Raw genomic sequence first — 16,931 nt, 5'->3', positions numbered from 1 at the left:
CAACTGATGCTGAACAACCCACACTCTGTTGGCAACGTATAATATAAGAGCAACTCTATCAGACCCCTTACATCGCCGATCCGTATTGCGTATTTACCGTTCACGAAAGATGCTTTTTACAGGCTGGCGAGGGTCGCGACAGAATAAAACCCGCATCGTGGAACTATAATGCAGAATATTATGTTTTATAGTTTCATGATACGGATTCTGTTCTGCCGCATCCTTCGTTGCGAATATTCTGTTTTACAGTTCCGCGATGCGGATTCTATTCTGCTGCGTCCCTCGCCAGCCCGTAAAAAGTTTCTTATTTGCTAAATTTGACTAAAAAAATATAAGATCAAATATTCAAATCATAATACGACAATCATTCAGATTAAAATAATTATTCAAATCTCCAAGATAAAGTAATGATTTAATAAAAAAATTGTTTTGAATACAACAATGATAAAAATCACACATGAATTAAATGAAATGAATGAAAAACGACAAAAAATACTGCTGATGTCTCTGCCAATGGTACTCAGTGAGATCCTCGTGAAGCTAATACTCGGTGTTTGCGTCCTCAATCCGCGGGTATGTGTGAAGAAATGCTTGTATGCGGTCAGGGTCTCTAGTTGTCCTCAATTGTTTTGTGTCTTCCTCGTTGGGTGCACCAAGATAGACACGGCCAAAGACGCGGACGATCACTTTGACAAACCTCCACACTGATTCAATTATAGTATATTCACTAATGCGAAGATATTCATCGATGTAGTAAGCCGGAACGCCATATGCAATCATTCGCATAGCTACCGAGGTTTTTTGATATGCACTAAAATCCTTCAAGTGAGCGGCATTTCTCCTTTGAGTAAAAAAATGAGAATTTGCCTCTCAAGGTTGCACTAATTTTATGAACATACCTTCTTCGGAAGAGTTGTGGAGTATATGTTGGATTCTCCGCGAAGTAGTCTTGCATGAGCATCTCGTTTGCAAGATGGCGGTTACGAGGGATGCACATGCGTCCGATGATAAATCCTCACCATCTCTTCCGGTTCCTATCCTCGTGCTCCTTCACGACAAGCACGACCACCACTATTTGCTACCGATGTCTCTCAAGCAACGACTCTATGTATGAGTCGTCCGACGAGGACGAATCCTCAAGCAAAAACTCCTCGCAAGGGCCGAAATCCATCTACAAAAATGGCGCACCCAAGCTCACATGAACGGATTTTCCTTACCAAATCGATCGCTACTTCGAACTAGACAAGGACACGAAAGGACTCACCTGTGACAGCCGCAAACTTGTGAATCTGCGACGGAGGCGCACCGGAACCACTCGCGTCTCGACAGGGGTCGATCCAGTCAGTCGGGCACCGAGGGGCGGCGCGGTGGAGCGGGCTCAGGAGCGGTCCCACGACGGGTATGGTCAAAATCGCAGGCGGCGGGAGACGTCGGTGATACGTCTCAAACGTATCTATAATTTTTGATGGTTTCATGCTGTTATCTTGTCATCTTTGGATGTTTTATGTACATTTTATATCTTTTTGGGACTAACTTATTAATTCAGTGCCAAGTGCCAGTTCCTGTTTTTTCTGTGTTTTTGGCTCTTTTCAGATCTGATTTTGGAACGGAGTCCAAACGGAATAAAATCCCCGAAATGATTTTTTCCCGAACGAAAGAAGATCAGGGGGCTTGTGGGCCAAGCCAGGAGGGCTACAGGGAGCCCACAAGCCCCCCCATCCGCCACCAGGGGGCGGCGGTTGACAGGCTTGTGGCCTCCCCGGCGCCCCCCTGACCTAGATCCTGCGCCTATATATTCCCTAAAATACAGAAAAAAAATCAAGGGATCCACGGAAATACTTTTTCGCCGCCGCAAGCTTCCGTTTCCGCGAGATCTCATCTGGAGACCCTTCCCGGTGCCCTGCCGGAGGGGACTTTGGAGTTGGAGGGCTTCTACATCAACATCATCGCCCCTCCAATGACTCGTGAGTAGTTCACTTCAGACCTACGGGTCCGTAGTTAGTAGCTAGATGGCTTCTTCTCTCTCTTGGATCTTCAATACAAAGTTCTCCATGATCTTCATGGAGATCTATCCGATGTAATCCTCTTTGGCGGTGTGTTTGTCGAGATCCGATGAATTGTGGATTTGTGATCAGATTATCTATGATATATATTTGAGTCTTTGCCGATTTCTTATATGCATGATTTGATATCCTTGTAAGTCTCTCCGAGTCTTGGGTTTTGTTTGGCCAACGAGATCTATGATTCTTGCAATGGGAGAAGTGCTTGGTTTTGGGTTCTTACCGTGTGGTGACCTTTCCCAGTGACAGTAGGGGCAGCAAGGCACACATCGTGTAGTTGCCATCAAGGGTAACAAGGTGGGCTCTGTTGTAGATATGAGATTGTCCATCTACATCATGTCATCTTGCTTAAGGCGTTACTCTGTTCTTTTGGACTTAATACACTAGATGCATGCTGGATAGCGGTCGACGTGTGAAGTAATAGTAGTAGATGCAGAAAGTATCGGTCTACTTGTTTTGGACGTGATGCCTATAGATATAATCATTGCCATAGATGACGTCACGACTTTGCGCGGTTCTATCAATTGCTCGACAGTAATTTGTTCACCCACCATCTACTTGCTTTCATGAGAGAAGCCACTAGTAAACACTACGGCCCCTGGGTCTATTCACACCTATCGTTTCCACCTACGCTTTTACTTTGCTTGTTACTTTGTTGCTTTCAGTTCTCACTTGGCGAACAATCTATAAGGGATTGACAACCCCTTCATAGCGTTGGGAGCAAGCTTTTTGTGTTTGTGCACGCTCTTGTGATACTCCTTCACTGGATCGATACCTTGGTTCTCAAACTGAGGAAAATACTTACCACCGATGCGCTACATCACCCTTTCCGCTTCGAGGGAACACCAACGCAAGGATCCAAGGCCACAGGGGAAATCCTTTGCATATTTGCCTAGGAAGTCACTTAAGGCGTAGCCGTAGTAGAAGGATTCCTGGTGCCGTAACACGCCTATTTCTCGCGCCATTGGAAGGTCTTTTGTTGCAGTAGCAGTCGGCGTTGCGGAACGAGGAAGGGAACCGACACGGGCTTAAATGTCCCTCCCGCCAACCGTTTTCGCGAGATACAGGGCGCCGACGGTACGGGGACGAAAAGTGTGTATTCACGGGTCGAAGGGGCACTTTTACCGCGCCCCTTCTTTTTTTTAAAGGGTGTGCCGTTTTTACGGGATCTATTCGGGACACTTTTTCACTCTAAAGCTGTAAAATAACAGTTATTTTTCTGATCGGGAAGATATAAAAGGTGTGCTAGAGTTGCCATGGCAAAAGATCATTCCCGTGCCTCGTCACCTTTTCTTCCACCGCGCCGAACCAAAATGCTGCATTTTTATTTTTAGGAAAAAAACAATGCATGCGTTTGTTCTAGAAGGATAAATATTTTTTAGGGAACAAGAAAATATAATGTATGCGTTTCTTCCAGGAGAAAATAATATTTATGCGTGAAGGCTCAAGGGACGGGTAGTTGCACTGTCTTATTTTTTTAGTAATTGCACTGTCAGGCCATGTATGTTACGAGGAATCAGCAGCCCACCTATGTTCGGCCTTATATTCACCTGTACGGCCCAAGCAAACCGACCAGCGCCTCGGCTCCAAAACAACCAACCGAACGGAGAGCTCTGCTGTGCGAGCGCAGCGCTTTCGTTTAGTCCCACCTAGCGCAGTCCCAGCGGAAGGAAGGCGAGGACGTGCTATATAAGCAGACCCAGGGCGCCAGGAAGAAGCATACCTTTCTCGGCCTTTTGGCTAAGATCAAGTGTAGTATCTGTTCTTATCAGTTTAATATCTGATATGTGAGCCATGTGCTCACAATGATATTAAATTTATTTTTTGTGGGGAAGGGCCCACAACAGTAGCTTGCTGCTGGGGTCCTTAGGTGTCGCCCAGGCGTTGCACTGCTGCTTGCGCCGGCGCACCCCAACCAAAACAAGCTAATTGTTTTTTGCAACTGAACTGTGTTAACACTGAAGAGGTTTTTTGCAACTGAACTGTGTTAAACTGAAGAGCACAGAGCGCCTCTGCTGTTCAACGCTTGCTCTTATGGTTTTAATTGTCTGTTCTTGGTGGGTTGATATAAATCTGCCACTAATCTCTATCTAGCGACAGGTTGTTTTGTGATTTCTCTGCCTGTTACCAAATTTGAAGAAGGCATGGCCTGATCGATGTAATTGGAGGTTGAATGTTTTCTTTTTGTTTCTGTTTAATATTTAATATTAGAAACGAGGATCTCATCAAGTGAAAATCAGCATTGCAGTTCCATTGTTCTAGGGATTGGCATTGCAGTTCAATTGTTCTAGGGATTGGATCCACACATGTGACTGAATACTGCTTGGAACATGTGATTTTGCAAAGTTTATGTACATGCACCTTCTTGGACGATACAAATCTATGTTTGTACATCCTCGTCATTCAAATTTTACAAACTTTATGAGTAAAAAGTAAAAAGTAGTGTTCTTGCTTTTTTTCTAGATAAAGTGGATGCACCCCGGTCTCTGCATTTGGACGATGCATGCAGTTATTTTATTAATTATTCATCAAGACATTTACAAAGTAATACATCAGTATGCCTGAAGCCACCATGTTGACTGTCGCTACACCTATCCCTTTGATGAAGGGTGCCGAATGTTCGGGTCAAATACCAAACAGGCATCGCACCAAACCCTAACATCTAAAGTCGGATGCCCCATCCAAGCCACAACGCCGGGATTGGGTGACACACCGGTCCGGTGCACGCCTAGTGGGCACCAACGTACACGCTGAAGGGTCGCCACCTCAGTCTACCATCGATCCATCCTCAAAGGAGCTACTAACGCATCTACCTTGATAGGCCTCTCTGCCATGGACGTCACCACGACACCAGATAGCGCCGTCCTCCTGCGCGAGTCTATCGCCACACATCAGACGCCGAGACTTCACTACTCCACGCCGCCGAGATCCACCGCCATGCATATGTAGCATGAAGCACCGCTCCACCAAAGATGCCGACCACTTGTCCCTCGAGCCCGCGTACAACTTCAAGAATGACCCCCAAGGGGGAAATGACACAAGAGTGTCGTCGTCATCCGATCCGCTGATCTAGGGTTTACCCCACATGTATAGGGTGGAGTTGGGAGCTTCACCTTGATGATGCCTTCATGAAGGAAACCACGATAAGGGCGTCGTCATCACCGGCTCCGACCACCGGCGAAGACAAGGTTTTCACCCGGATCCGTCCCAAAAAAATCCACCCGACAACTTGTGCACCATCCTGACCGCCTTCAAAGCCCCAGATCTAGCCGCCAAAATCCAACGACCATCCACGACAACACTGCCATTATAGGAGCCCTGGCGCACCGGCCACTGTCTGAATGTGCCACCACTCGAGCCTGGGAGAAGGGTGTAACGACCAAGATGCGGTCCTTTCCGATCTGGGGGTCGAGGCCCCCGAATAGGAAAGAAGCGCATCTAAGCGTTTCGCAAGCAAGTAAACATAGCACAAAATAATAATTACAAGTAGACAATTTGGGATTCAACTGTCTTCTTATTAATAATACAGAGTACAACGCAGACATAAACAAGGTAGTTCCGGTACGGACTACAAATCAAGGAAAATGCTATGCTACCCGCTGCAGGCCCACGATCACGACCACGGCTCAGTCCTCTGGATAGTTCACGTAAAGGCGGTCTGTCTCCTCGTCGTACTGCCACGCCAGCTGGGTGCCGTCGGGATCATCTGCCTCTGGGGTACCTGTACCTGCTGGGAGTTTCGGAGGAGTCCGTGAGCCACGGGGACTCAACAATCTAAGACCTTGGTGCCAGAACTAGTCATGTTATTGGGTAAGATAGGAATGAAGTGTATCAGGCTGCTGCATCCTATGATTGAATAAGTGGCTAACTTACGCAAAAGAGAAGTGAAGGTGGTCTACGCTAACGGTCGGGATTACTTGATCAGAAAGTGATCCTGAACACCTACCTACGGCATTCATAACCCCACCGTGTTCCCGATCGAAGAGAGATCTTCGAAGGGACAGTCACGGTTATGCACACAGTTGGCAGTTTTATTAGTTTATGTTTAAGTTCTCTAATACCGGATGTTAAAAAAATATTCCAAATTGCCACATAACCGCAGGCACGACTTTCCGAAAGATTAAACCCTGCAGGGGTGCTCCAACTAGTCCATCACAAACGAACACAGGCCGCAAAGGCATCCTCTATCACGAATCTCGTGATCTCGTCGGATTCCTTAGAGGAAAACCTCAACTCTGGGTGAAACCAAAGCTTCACCGGGATTCCTATACGCAAGATATACCGCTAAGGTAAGGCAAGGCTAGCAGGACCTCCCGACGTGTCGACGACCCTGATAAGAGCCGCGTATCTCAGTCTCAGGACACGCCGGATGAGTCACACTACAGGTATACCAAACCCCAGGTTGCCCTGTGGTGGCCCCATAGTCTGCCCAGTTTGGACCAACACTCATGAGGAGCACTGGCCCGGGTTGTTGATTAAGAAACCTCGGGGTAGCTACTCCCTATGCAGATTATTATTTAGCAAATTAACACCAAAGTTGGGTCCTGCCGGACAAGCCTTAACACTACGCGATTTATCAAGGAGGTCCCCATAACAACCCCGAACGTGTTAGGAGCGATCATTATGGAATCAAACACCGGTAACCGGTAACTAAGGCGGCAATAACGGAACAAAGCACCCGGCAAAAGGCTAGGCCTCCCGTCATTTACCAAGTATATAGGTGCATTAAATAAATAACAGAATTTAATATAATGATATCAAGCTCATGTCATCACATGAGTTTACAACACCTGCAACTAACAATGCTAACATTAGTAGCTGAGCAAGCCTACTTAGCCACACAAGTTTGCTAGGAAGGGGAACGGTGTATGGGCTCATGGCATATGAAGAGGCAACTTAATTTCAGTGGTAGGCAGCGAGCAATATGACATGGAAATGAAACTAATATAACAAGTCTAGAGATGGAATCAAGGTCATATCATCTTGCCTGTGATATCCTCAGCTTGGAATGGTTCTGGATCGTCCTGCACGTACTCTCCTGACTCCACGTATTCGTTCTCCGCTCCCGGTGCTACCCAACATAAGAATAACAGCCAATGAACAGAAGCACCACAAGATGCAACAATCACATGATGCATGAGATGAAAGTTGAGCATGCACCACTATTTCTATCACTAGCACAAGCAAAAATAAACTACAACAAGTTTCTGGACATAACTGTGCACTAAGCTATTTTGACATGCATGAGAATGACATGAACAGATGCAGCTCGTAAAAACGGTGCAAAACCATATAAAGGACATTGCAAACGGAGCTACGGATCAACGGGAATCAACAAAACAAGATATGAAGCTCTACGTGAAAGATTCAACACCACACTCCCAATTGGCACAAACCTGGTATTCCCAGGTAGCCAAGGCATGTAATAACCCAACATGAATGAAATGGAGCAAGGTAGAACACCACAACATCAATTAAGCACATGCTTTGAATAAAATGGCAAAACTACATAATCTGCCAGAATCTGCATCTTAGCTGTTTGGGAGCAACATGCAACATAGCTACAGGTCTACAAACATGACAAATAATATATGTGGCTGTTGCCAACCAAGAACACTACAAGCACCAGCAAGAATCACAGCAAAAGTAATTAAACTCTAGAAGATACAAGGCCACAAACTTTCCCAAAACCATCAGATCTCAGGGACTTAGTGAAAATTCCTGCACCTGAGTTTCTGTTTCTGTTCTGAAGCTTTTTGACAGCAATCAAAACACAAGCTACTGGACTCCAAATGATTTGAAAATTGACAGGAAGCTTCAAAAACATATCAGGTTCAAAATACTAGCACTGAACTAAGGCCAGTTCTCAACAGAATGACCAGCACATCCTCATCTACAGGGGAAGAAAATGTTTCCAGCATCCCAGACTTAGTGAAATTTTCAAAGTTCAAAAATCTGGAATTTTCCAGCCACATGCCCACTTTGTCTAGGCATAGATTGCACACACATGACACCAAGAGGTAATTTACACCACTATGGTGTAAAGCAAAAACCCCTTCCATTAACACACAAAAACCCATGCCCTTGGGCTCCACCTATACCATGGAATCAAGGACCAAACTTTCAACAAAACTGTAAATGCAACTCCATAAAGTATTCTTCTAAAATGACTACTACATAGGGTGAGTTTCATGTGCGCAATGACAAGGTGACATGGGGGTTTGAACCCCATGTTTGTGTCATGCACATCCACAACACCAACACATACACCACACCATCACTGGCATCAAGCACAACAAAATATAACTCTATGCTAACAAGAGAGTATGCACACCCTCACATATGGGCATGTGATGGTACACACTCTCACATGTACCACAAGGAACACCCTTGGAGTCATGTCACCCTCAAGGTGCAACCCCCACAAGAATCTACCCATGCTTAACTAGTAAGCTCCACCTACACATGCTTAACTAGTACAATCTCTCACACCTTAAGGCACACCACTTACAAGTAACCAAGACAAATTACACAAACTTCTACCAAGGGTTTCTTCACACCACAAAAGTGCAAACATCATAAGTTCACAAGGCTAGCAAACATCATCTATCACTCACTAGTGTGCAAAACACACACACAAAGAAATCTGCACCTAACTATACTAGCAGGGAAATGAACTAAAATACCACTTTGTCTAAGAGTTAGCAAAACAGAAAAAAATAGGCAGTAAAAGAAAAGACAACAAAACAAAAAGAAAAAATGAAACAGGGGCTCCTGGGAATCGAACCCAGAGCCTCTGGTGTCCAGTAACAGCACCAATCCACCACACCACTGTCACTTTGTCGACAGGGTGGAGGAAATAACAGAGTAATCTGTTACTGTGGTCACTGTGCAATAAAATCACCAAAACAAAAGAGGGCCGAGGGGGGGATCGAACCCGCACCCTCTCATCAGGCACAACCACTCGCTACCACTGCACTACGGATCGACGTCTGAACTAGTACGCGCAAGAAAAGAAAAAGAAGGGATTCTCCCGTGCTGATCTGCCCTCTGATCTACCCTACTCATCAGAGACACAGCAGGCAACATACGCAGATCCAATTGCACACTCCAACGTCGAGGGGGAAGCTCCCCATCCGCGGCGCTGCTGGCACGAGGGGGAAGATCCACTGCTACTGCTACGAGCCTACCTACGCCCTGAAAGAGAGATACACACGCCAACACCTGCTGCCTTGGTACACCCTGCTGACAGAAGCCTGGCGACAGAGAAGAAGGCGCACGCCCTGCTGCCGCAGCGGCTCATCGCGCCGGATGGAGGCGAGCTCCTGCTCCTACTACTACCAAACAACAGCAACACGCCTACCACACCATGCTACGCACACGCACAACTCGCTACTCTCTGACGAATGGCAACACAGAAGAAACGAAGAACCCTACTTCGGATCTTGACCGAACCAAGGAGGAGGAGGCAAGGGGGCGATGATCCTCACCTTGGGGAGAAGAGGGGGCGCCGATCGGGAAGGAGGAGCGTCGGAGGGGAAGAAGGCCGTCGACGAAGAAGTTCCTGATCTGCAGAACCGAAGGAGAGGAAGAAGACACCGTGGGCACGTCCTTGACGGGCTCGGGGTCGTCGGTGTGGCCGATCTCCGGGGCTTCTAGCGCCGGGAATGGATCGCAGGGATCCACCCCGAGCTCCCAGACATGGCGACGGCGGCGAACAGAGGCGGGGGCGCGACTATCGCCGGCGGGGAGCTGCTCACTCTCGGTCTAACCCTACAGAGTCTCACCTGCCGACGGGAGAAGAGAGAAGGGAAGGAAGAGAGGTGGCGGCGGCAGGAGGGAATGGAGGAACCCTAGTCGAGGGGAGGGAGGCACGGACGCCAACGCGCTTAAAAAGGGGGACCTGAACGTCCGTGAGACCTCACGGCGTCGCGCGTGTTCTCTCTGGCACCTGACGGACAGCTCGCACAGGGAGGAAACGGCGTCAGAAGGAGGGAATGAGGCCGCTGGCGTGGGCTCCGAGCGCAGGGAGGAAGATTAAATGGGCCAGCAAAGTGGGAGGGAGCCCACAGGTTGCGGCAGAGAAGAGAAGTAAAACGCTAGGGGGGGGGTTCTATTTAGAAAACTACACAGAGATGGAAAAAAAATAGCACAAGGCAAAATTACTCGGATAAATTCAAAAGGAAATACCCCCTGGTTATATAAAAATACGACCTATTTAAATAAAACAAGAACAAGTTTTTTAGGAGCAAATAATATTTCACAAAACAGAATTATTGTCTCTGTTTTGTAATTTTATATGCACCTATAAACACCCATTCAAAACCAGCAACTCACATCTCTCATCCACCACAATTTTAGCTAAAACATGGGCATTATTTTAAAAGGGAAAGGAAGAGGTGAAATTTTTCATAGGGGAAAATAGAGAGGGGGAGAAGGTGGTTGGTTTTGAAAAAAATAAGCACTTGCTAACACATGCTACACTCCACACAAGTCACACATCACATGAACACATGAAATATAAAACCACAATACTTACTCCTAGTAAGAACATATGCAAACATGATCATGACATGCAATCATAAGGTATGGCAAGGAATGATATGTTATGCATGCATGCAAGGGAAGCAAGTAATAAGGGACACACATGAAATCATGGCTCAAAATGACAACATCACAATCTCTGACAAGGTGGTCCCACATGAAGTAGGTCCAAAAAGGGTAGGTTCTACACTTGGGGCATTACAAAGGGCTCCCACCCCACCTCGCCATACCGCGGGAGCCGCCGAGATGGACCCTGCGCGCTCGTCACCGTTTCTCATCCGAACGAATCCATAGTAAAAGACTATGAGATCGCTGGTGCAGATCCGCCTTGGACGGGGACTGCACCACACCATGCCGTCGTGGATAGCCCGAGCTTCACGTGCCGCCACCGTCCAAGACCGCCGCCCTGGATCCAGCCCGAACGTAGCCGCCACCACTGGCCACCTTTCGCCGCCGCTGAACCGTCGAGCCGCCGGCCGCAAACACCATGGCCGCCATGACCACGCGGACGCGCCCAACAACCTGCACCACCCGATCTTTCACGCCACGTTGCAGCTTCGTCGCCTCCACCCACCACCACCCCGCCTCCTTGAGCCATCGCCGGAGGCGAGCCGCCGCTCGCTGCTTCACAAAAGAGGGCGAGGCGGCCCAACACCGATGGGTGACCTGCCTCACCAGATTCGGACGTGGGAGGGAAGTGATCCTTCGCCGCCGCCATCGGCCCGCCGCTCGCTGCTTCACAAATGAGGGCGAGGCGCCCCAACACCGATGGGTGACCTGCCTCACTAGATCCGGACGTGGGAGGGAAGTGATCCTTCGCCACCCCCATCGGCCGACCGGGGCTTCGCCCGACGGCTTCATCCAGCGGCGAGGAGGGGAGGACGCGGTGGAGGCGGCTCGGGAGTGGGGTGGATCTCCGCCCGAGTCGCCCTAGCAGGAGGCGACCCATGAACGGTGCTTCTCTTTTTTATGACCTTCATTATCTCATCTCAACAACATTCAGGAGATGTACCTACATATCTACTGTTATTTCACAAGTTAGCAACACGATATTCAGGTAGTTAAGCTGCTGGTGTTATAGTTCTAATTTACTTTCGTCTTAAAACACTTGGTCTCACAAAAAGTTGAGACTGCAGCCCGATGTTTGCTCACTACACACTTATACTTATTGTGATTTCTGATGGCCTCCTAAATTTGAATTATTGTCTTGATGCCAGGTGGAGGACCTTTGCAATCTTATCAAGCTTTACGCCAAACTAGCACTCTTACATGATCCCCCATTATTTCTTCGAACAATTTGTGTACAAGTTGAGGAAGTTGGGGCGAGTAATCGTGTTTAAATAAACTTCTTTCTTCCTTTAGGCCTTGTTCGGTTGCAACGGATTTGAAGGGGATTGGAATGGATTGAGGAGGATTAAATCCCCTGTAAGTCAAAATCCACCTCAATCCCCTTCAATCTTCTCCAATCCCCTTGTGATGAGGATTAACCGAACAAGCCCTTAAGAGTTTGTTTCCATAATGTGGGGGCAGTAGGATCCGAGTCTCACTATGAGGGATCGACCTTCAGAGATGTGCTACCAGCGTCATACTGCCCCCGCAAGGTAAACCTACCATTTTCTTGGATACGTGCTATCAATACAGTTGTCATAAATTGCAGTGCTTGTCCCTCTTCATTTGTTTTTAGTCTCCACGATTTCATTGTTTGGCATCTGATGTAGTAGACCGTTTAATCAATTTTCACGGATAGTCATATGTTTGTGATCTAAGTGGAGTGAGTGACATTTTTTCTTCATTGATTGGTAATGAGATTGTTTCATCGTGAAACCTCACAAGAAAGTTAGATTCTTCTCTGTATCTTCAATTTGGTTGTTGATTGATTAGCAAAGTTTAATTTAAGCCGTCTATGTCTCTAAGTGCCCAATTGCAACCTTACAATGAGTCATGGACTTAAATAATCTAATGTTCATTTAACCATTCATGTGTGTAGGCAATTATTTACTTCTATATACAGGTATCTTCGTTCCATAAAAAATTGTTATGGTGTAATAATTGCTAAGTAAATTAATGTAAAATAGTCAGTATGATAGTTTTTCTCTCCTCAAGTCTCAGATCCATTTTTCGTCACCCTTTGGTACGTTTTGTGTGGATATTTTTTATTCAACAAATACATGTTGATTCGTTCTTGTGTCAAAGGTGTAGCATGACGGGCGTCCTCGAAGGAGTAGTTGAGCAGAGGGTCTTCTTAGCGTATTGGACGTACAAAGTTTATGGTACAAATACCTATTTTCTTTTTGTACCAATTCTTGATTTTCTCCTTTCTATTCGTGAACCCTTTTGATACTCCTGATTTCAACCTTAAAGGTATTTTGTTCTTACGATATTGCACATAGCATAGATCACATATGAACGAAGGAGATGCCATCACTAGTGCAGAATGAGGCAATAGTTTCGGTTCGTAAGGACCTATTGTGCAGCAGTAAAGGGTGTGTACTAAAGCCCCCCCCCCCTCCATTTTAGTATCGGTTTATCATGAACAGGGACCGAATGCCCACCACGTGGCACGGGCCCGCGCCGGGGGGCTGGGGGCCTTACACCAACCGGGACTAAAAGGTTTAGGAGTTTTGGGTTTCTCGTTTATTTTTCCTTTTAATTTTGTGTTTTCCATTTAATTCTTTATATTTTTAAACATATTTTACGTTACTACATAATGTACACGTTATGCATATTTAAAAATAGAAATTCTTGTAGAACCGATTATATATATATATATATCATCGAATTTCTCGCACGACCATTTACACGTACACACATATATATAATACAATTTCTCCTATAATTTGCAAATCATTACATGGAGGCATTACAGCTTGTAATGGTATTCTCCTTTGGGATCTATGACTTGGTCGAGCAAAAATCCCGCTATTTTCTGTGGAATTGCTCGTACGCGATTCGTTGGTAGGAGTTTGATCCCGCCTGTCTTGCATCTTTATTAAAAAAGAAGATCAATTTAAATATATTAGTTGTGTGTGTATATATTAGATCATGATAAAAAGAATTGTGTATAGAGTTCTGTCAAATGTACCATAAGTTGCCTATCACTTTTGAACCTTTCGAACGTCATCATGTGAATGTTCTCGCAAACGTAGTATGCATATAAATTATTCCCCGACGCCTGCCCCATGCACTTTATGAGAATAGAATCCAATTAGGTAATAATTAATCAAGCATGATAATGATATTGAAACTAGAATTAAAGAGATGGTAGCTAGCTAGTACTACTTAATTAATTACCGTGGGTCGCACCCATTTCAGTTTTTGTTTCCATTGGCCTTCAACCTGTTTGATGAATTTTTCCCAAGCCTTGTCCGTCGGCAAAGAAAATGAATACAACAGTTATTAATTGGTTGATATCAGGAAATGAACTAAAGACACCGGCATATAGTTCAATAATGATTGAAATTACATGTCGACCCCTCACGATTGTGTAGTCTCTATCGTCTTTAAGTAGTGAGTCCAGTACTATAACTTTTCCCTCGTCAACTTCAATGATTAGCAAGATCCAGTGAGAACTGCGTGCGTACACGTTTGTGTAATTAAGCGGGCATGTGCATATATAACTCATCAACTACACTTATTAAAATCTAGAGTAAGCAAAAACAAAATTTGTAGTACAAGATAGTGTCACTCACCCGAAGTTGTAAGGAAGTAGTATTTCTGGTTGGGTATTTAATCGCACCAAGAACTCTACCAAGCTTTTCTTTGTGTCTTTTCGTTCCCATTTATGCGTCCATGTCTCTTCATTAATGGTATTTGGGTCGATGAACCCAATGCCATAGCGTCCAGTTTTTTTCATTTCATACATCTTCATTCTGCATAATACCATAGAAAAGAATATATAGTGAGGATAATTACAGGTAATGAACGAGCACTACAGCTAGCTAGAGACTTAAATTACAGAAAGAAATCACTTACACACAATAGCAACCGACGAGAGATTTGTCGAGTGCGTCTTGATTGAATAACTGAAACATTTCTTGATACTCAGCCCACAAATCTTTTTGATGGTACTAATGCTCTCCCTGGACTTTCACCATGAGGGGCTCTCGATCGGTAGTCTTTACTACTCTCAGGTACCATTGATGCAATTCATACATTCTCGTTGATAGAAGCGGGATCTTCTCAGGCTTGACCATATGTTGGCCGCAGACATATTTCCATTGTAGTTGCTCATGTGTAAACGTTTGGAAGTCCTCGATGCATAGGAGTTGTTCTACAGCGACACCAGCCTCTTTAGCCTGCCTTCTATGATCGTCGGTTATTACCATTTGCTGATCGGCGCTAATCACATATGTTTGTAGCGTGGGATCGATTGCACTGCTTGTTCTCCCAGTCGGGGAATAGTTTTCCCGCATTTTTTGCCAGCTGCGTGGCTCGAGCTCGAGCTCGACTCCTTTTTTGTGCTTGATATGACTTCTTGATAGAGCGCTCATAGTCCGAGTCGATATGCTTGACAGCTGGTTGAGAATTATCAATAAAGTGTTGTATGACATGCTAATGTATGATCTCCTTTGGCGGCGGGGGAGTTTCAGTCCAAAGTGGGCCTTCACTTGGGTTTGCACTTCAGATGTGTTTCCCTCGGGAGTCAGGTGGTAAGGCAACCTCGGAATAGGCTTGAGGCTTGGACCATATCTGAATTTCTTGCCTCTTGTTGTAATGCTAGCCGACGTAGCTGCGGTGCCTCTCTTCGCTGTTGCTGAGGCGGCGGAGCCCGTTGTGGTAGCAGAGACGACTGCCGTGGTGCTTGACTTGGAGGAGGAGTTGGCTGACGCGGTGCCGGACTTGGAGGAGGAGGAGTCGGCTGACACGATGCCGGACTTGGAGGAGGAGGAGTTGGCTGACGTGGTGCCGGACTTGGAGGAGGAGGAGTCGGCTGACGCGGTGCGGGACTTGGAGGAGGAGGAGTCGGCTGACGCGGTGCTAGACTTGGAGGAGGAGGAGTCGACTGACGCGGTGTCGGGCTTGGAGGAGGAGGAATCGGCTGACGCAGTGCCGGGCTTGGAGGAGGAGGAGTGGGCTCACGCAGTGGCGGACTTGGATGAGGAGCCGGCTAATGCGGTGTCGGTGGCCTTGGAAAGACAGTGCAATCCTTTCTTCATAGAATGATATGATGTATGACCTCTCCTAGTGTGTGCTCGTCGTCACCTCCAGGAATGTCAAGCTCTAGCCCCGAATATCCTGCCACCACTTCATCAACCCCGACATGAGCATAGCCAGCTGGAATCGTATTGCAATGGAAGGTTTTTTCAGGGGGATTTGTATAAGCATAGCCGTCCTCCACCTTCATGGATATGTTCTTCACTTTTATGTGTAGCTCACAAGTTGTCGTATCTATGATATCATCCATATGGTATCTATCCAGTGCATCATCGCCAGGGGAGGAACCCACGCTGCTTCTCGGCATGGATGGGATGGTGTTATCCAATGCTCGATCCGCTAGTTGTTGTCGCCGCTGAGACCCCCTTTCCTGGCTAAGTGAGTCGATCTGCTGCTGCTGCCGCTTGAAAGCGAGTTCCAACTCCGCGTGCTTTGATTCTACGATGCGAAGGCGGTCTGCTTCCTGCTTCATGTGCTCCTCCTCCAGCTTCATCTTCTGCTCCTCGTGCTGCTTCTTTCTCGGACGGCTTCTGTAGTGGGTGTTCCAGTCCGCAAACCCCTCAAACCACGGAACAACGCCTTTGCCTCATGTTCTTCTCGGATATTCAGGATTCTTCAGGGCGCGGTAAGCTCATCGTTCTCTCTGTTAGGCGTGAACACCCCCGTTCGAGCCTCTTCTATTGCAACAAGTAAACTTACATTGGCTCCTTTAAGACATGACTGCTCCAAAACATCGCCTGTCTTTGGGTCAAACGTCCCCCCATGCCCACAGAACCAAGCCCTGCACCTGGGGGCCCAGCTCCTTGTAACTAGAGTGACCCCTGCATCCATCATCTCTTGCTCAACGAGATCCCACTTAGGCCGGGCCACCTCGTAGCCACGAGGCCCCAACTTATGGTGCCACTTCTTTTTCGTGGCATTAATCTTGGTTTTTCTTGACCGTTCTTGAGCTACTTCCGATTCCTTGAAGTTCACGAAAGCTTCCCACTGATCTCTTGCCTTCTCCAGTTTTCCCTCGAATTTTGGAGTCTGCTTTCCTGCATTGACATACACGGCCCATATAGTTTTCTTGTGGTTGTTGAATGCTATCGTCATCTTCTTAAGAGCACTGTTCTTGACTTTTTCCAGATCTGCATATGTCAAATGATCTGGTAGGGTGAAATGTGACATGAG

General features: G+C 46.5%; 1 non-coding gene across 1 annotated transcript; it reads left to right on the top strand.

Annotated features, from left to right (window-relative positions):
* Positions 1 to 3,779: 3,779 nt before the first annotated feature.
* On the top strand, positions 3,780 to 3,975 carry LOC123451497. Its single transcript, XR_006632354.1, has one exon. It is a non-coding gene; the product is annotated as a U2 spliceosomal RNA (small nuclear RNA).
* The last annotated feature ends 12,956 nt before the right edge of the window (positions 3,976 to 16,931 follow it).

This window comes from Hordeum vulgare, chromosome 4H (assembly GCF_904849725.1).
Source record: "Hordeum vulgare subsp. vulgare chromosome 4H, MorexV3_pseudomolecules_assembly, whole genome shotgun sequence".
Lineage (NCBI taxonomy): Eukaryota > Viridiplantae > Streptophyta > Magnoliopsida > Poales > Poaceae > Hordeum > Hordeum vulgare.
This window is presented reverse-complemented; position numbering and strand designations above follow the sequence as displayed.